Genomic DNA, 4,640 nt, shown 5'->3' with positions numbered 1-4,640 from the left:
CTCCTTTGAAATAAATTTGATTGTAATGTGGTATGCTGTTCGGATCAGAATAGGTCATTTGTGTAGCAGGGAACAGGGCTGTGCTGCCTTTGTTCTTTTGGAATCTTTCATACTTGCGTCGCATTAAAATTCATATGACACAATTTTATACTGTGCTCATAGGCTGAAACTTTCTTGTAGCAGATTGAATCCCTTTGTTGCCTCCTAATAAACTAAGCTGTGAGGATTTCATGCCTTGTTGAAGTGCTGTTTCTTAAAAGAAAAACAATTTGATGTCACATTAGGAAGTCTAATTAAAAACCAGCATTGTGTCACTTCGATAGTCTTGTTTTGACCCATATCAACCTTCGAAGTCACAATCTTTTTGTTTGTTTGGTTTTGTCTTTTTTTTTTTTTTTTTTTTTTTTAATTTTTGGCACGCCTGGGCCACAGAACAAAAGAATCCTATCTAACAGAAATTTTCACTCAGTTGGTGAATAAATACTGTGGGTTTTTTTTTTTTTTTTAATGTGTTTCCACATACTGAGTAGAATTATTTCTTGAGTTTTTCAGCTTATACTCTAATGCTGCTATCCGAAGAGAAAATTGTACCTGCCAGTCAGGCTTGATTGAGTAATAAATAACAGGTTGCTCTTAGTCACCAAATGAAAAGTTTTACCGCATCAAAACCCCTATTTTTAACCATACTTCTAGATCATTACAGTCACCTTTTCTGGAAATGAACGTAGTGTTTCTCCTTCTGCTGTTAACCCTGTCTTCAATCAGTCAGCCCTAACAATGCTATGAATACAAATCCCTGATTGCACTTTGATTCCTCTTGTAGTGCAGTATGTGTCTTACAAAATCCTAACATTTAATTGACATTGTGTATATATTTAGGGTGAAGAAAGCGAAGAGATCTGCAAAATGTCCTGAGTTTGAGATTACACTGATTGATGGCAGCGACTTTGCAAGTGGGTCATGATGAATACAGAGGGATGGAGTAAAGGTTCTTCTGTTTCTTTGAGTTGCCATAACATATTCTAAGAAACAAACAAACAAATGAATAAACCCAAGCAAATAGTGCAGCCTGGAATGGATATACTTTCTGTAGGTCATCTGATATTATTTTCTATGGGAAATCTGCTCAGCCTCTTTGAAAGCACCGAGATTGCCATTTATAACTGCATCCTGGTGAATTACTTCAGCTATGAATTATGTCTCAGAGCATGAAAATGGTTCAAATAAAACTTTAAAAATTTAATTCCTATCTATAATGAATTTATTTTCATTTCAATGAAGCTCCAGACTGACAGAATTTAGATGCCAGATTCTTTCCATGTAAAGGAGTTCCTTTTTCATGCTAGTTCTAGACAACCTGAGATATGGAATTAAAAGGATTTCACTGTAATCCATTACAGAATCTAGTCACATTTACTACTTAATACTGAAAGTATCATTTAAAATACCAATAATTACTGCTTTCAATGCTTCTTCTTGCTACAGTTACATGAATGGATTTTCAGAATTAAATGGAAAATATATGGATTTCCAATTTGGTCATTATGGGAAGAACAATCCTTTCGAGCTTTTGACCAGTTTTTATTGATTAAGCATATTGTGCAGGAAATGGAAGGAAATATATTGCAGCCACTGCAAACAAGGACAAAAAGTCCAGCAATTTTTTTGTGCTAATGTTTGTGTTTGCAGAAACTTGTGAGTGAGGCACATACTAGGCATTTCTGAGTTGCTGTGTTTTGCAGTTGTTTTTCTTGATGTGCTTTACCCCCTCTTAATTCTCAAGATGCCTGATAGCCAAAGATCTATTAATTTCATAATGGATGGCACTTATTTAAAGGAACAGATAGTTTCTCTTTTGCAGATAGCATATCCCATCCATGTTATCGATGGATTATAGCTGCTTCTATTTTTACTCTTGCATGGAGTATCATTAGCCTCAATGGGATTATACCTTAGCTGTATGATGCTTACACAAAGTGTTTGTAGACTTGACCTCTTCCACTTGCTTATCATGAGATGATAAAATTTATTGAGAGTTTATTTGTATGTCCTGTGAGGGGCCTTTTGGTTTTTCATTTAGGAGTGTCTCATTTTTGCCCTACAATGGATGTTAAGACCTGATGAAAAGACCCTGAAGTCAATTTAAAGGAACCTGTTAACTTCGGTGGCTTTGGTTCAGAGTCCAGGTGGGAACATTAGCTGCATGCATAGAACATGAATTTCCTTGTTGTAAAATGCCCTTCAAATTCTACTCAAAGGAGTTGTCCGTTCTCAAATCGGTAATTATGGAAGGAACATTCTCTATGAATCCTTGAAATACACAAGGAATTATTCATGTAATTCCAGTAGTGAGTTCTCTTCCTAGTTTTTTAGAAATAATCTCGCCTTGAATCATTCATTCAGATTTTTGCAAGCAGTGCAAAATGCTTTATAGTGGTTGCCTGGCAACAACATATTCGGGCAACAGCATATGTGAATCAGTTGTTAGTTATACATTTATATATATGGCTATGTATAGAGAAATCATTCTAGATAGGTAGTAATGAGAAATTTCTAAAAAAGCATGCCATAAAATGCTCTTTTTTCTTTTTTTTTTTTTTTTTTTCTGAAGACAAATAAAGGCATTTGGGTCTACATTACCCCAGAAAGTTTGTCTTTTATTTTAGCTTATGTAAAAGATCTGCTAGTTGAACAGCTTTTCACAAATGTCATGATATAGTTAATATACTCATATGCAGTCTTAGCAAGGAATGTAAAATATTCTTTTTGTTGAAGGTGAAAAATACTTTAATATGTATGGATGATGATTCATATCCGTCACTGTTCTCTAAATTAATAATGTGTTAGTGAACCAGAATGTGGGTACTTTATACTGTAGCCATTTAGATCTGTTATATTTAAAATAATAATTGTAATTGTTGTGCTGCATTTTATGTTTTTAATCTCTTCAACTTGCAATGCAGCTCTAAGAATCAAAAAGATAGTGCATTATTGTAATTAATGATTTTGTTGAAAACTTTTTTCCATAATACACAGTTCAACTCTAAATGCAGTGACATTTCTTTAGTAAGGTCAGCAAAGATAAAAAAGGAAATCTTTTAATCTTGTTGAGAAAGTTTGTATACTGTAGACAAAATTGCAAACTTAAAAAGAAGAGCTGTGGGAGAGTAGGGTTTGCCATAACTGCATCTTAATGCTTTTGTGTCACATAAATGCTTTATATTAATATTTTTTTTTGCTATTCAGAATACTTACCCATGCATCATGTCTGAGAATAAAATTTGCATTATTGCTTAGTGCAGCTAGCAAACCACTAGAACTGAAAACCTGGTACAAGTCAGGAGATTTTCAAATAGTGAGATTTCCAGCTGGTTGGAGAATTGAATCTGCTGACTCCAGGAGTACTTTTTATGACTAGGACAGGCAGAGTCTTGTTCAGAAAGCTGGGACTAAAACTGTGAAGAGTTTTGAAGATGAATGTTAATATTGAATTCCTCTTAGAAATCAAGGAAAAAAATAATGCAATCTGTAAGGTACTGATGAATATACTTCCTTTCTGAGAACTATACCACAAAATAATTTTGCAGTTTTTTAACAAATGTAATGTGTGAAACATGGCATTGCCATCATACCCAGAGGTTACAAGATGATGCAAAGAGGAATTACTGTTCACTTCAGATGCACTTAAATTAGGAAGATAATTAATGAAAGTGTGTAAATCTTTTAAAAGCTAGATCTTATTTCTGTCTGTTGTTCAGCTGCCAAACTGGCCCCCATCATCTCCAGCTTATCTGGACTGAACTTTGGGAAGGTTGTATTCATTGACGTGTCAGTAAGGGATTAGAAACACAAGACATTGACTAGATCTGGGGAAAAAAGTTACATGCTATCTGCCTACTGGAGGAAAGGCTCTTCAGCATGTTTTCCTTCCCTGTTCATTGCAAAAAAAACCCCAAAACCCCACCAAACCTGAAGTTTAATATCACAAGTTTTTCACTGCTGTAGAACCAAATTAGGGCCTTTTTTGAGTAGGAAGCTCATGATACTTCTAATACCCTCTGTTCTTTCTCTGTGGAATATTTTTTTTAGACACCATTGTTCCAGTGTCCTCTGCCCTCAGAGTGAATTGGTACATTCTCTTTTCTTATACAAACATTTAGTTTTCCCACAAAGTTAAAAGAATATGTGAAGTCATACAAAATAGTAATAAATAAGGGTTTTCTGAAGGAGTAGTCATAATTACTGTCTTGTACAGCACCTAGAAAGAGGAGACTACATTTGTGGTTGTCCTTTAGGCTTTATTATGATAAATAGAATGTATATTTTTATAATTGCTTATTTTTTTTGTTCTTATTTAACTACTTGTAGAGAATGCAGTTGATAAAGTATTTACCTGATGCAGTAAGTGTATTATCTAGCTTAAATGTGATGAGAGAATGTGAAAAAATAGAGTATACGTGGTTTAACTAAGAATGAAGAAAACTTTCTTTTTAACTGAAGTTGCTAAACTGAATTATTCATTTATAGATTAGTATGATAATAATAAGGTACTTTCAAATGAAATTGTCTTGCTGATGAAAGTAATTTTTGTTGATGCAGTTAGAATAGTAACACTATCTCAAAATGGCAATTATTTTTCT

Source organism: Egretta garzetta, unplaced genomic scaffold, assembly GCF_000687185.1.
Source record: "Egretta garzetta isolate BGI_Z169 unplaced genomic scaffold, ASM68718v1 scaffold126, whole genome shotgun sequence".
Lineage (NCBI taxonomy): Eukaryota > Metazoa > Chordata > Aves > Pelecaniformes > Ardeidae > Egretta > Egretta garzetta.
The sequence above is the reverse complement of the archived record's forward strand: the minus strand, read 5'-3'. Positions refer to the sequence as shown.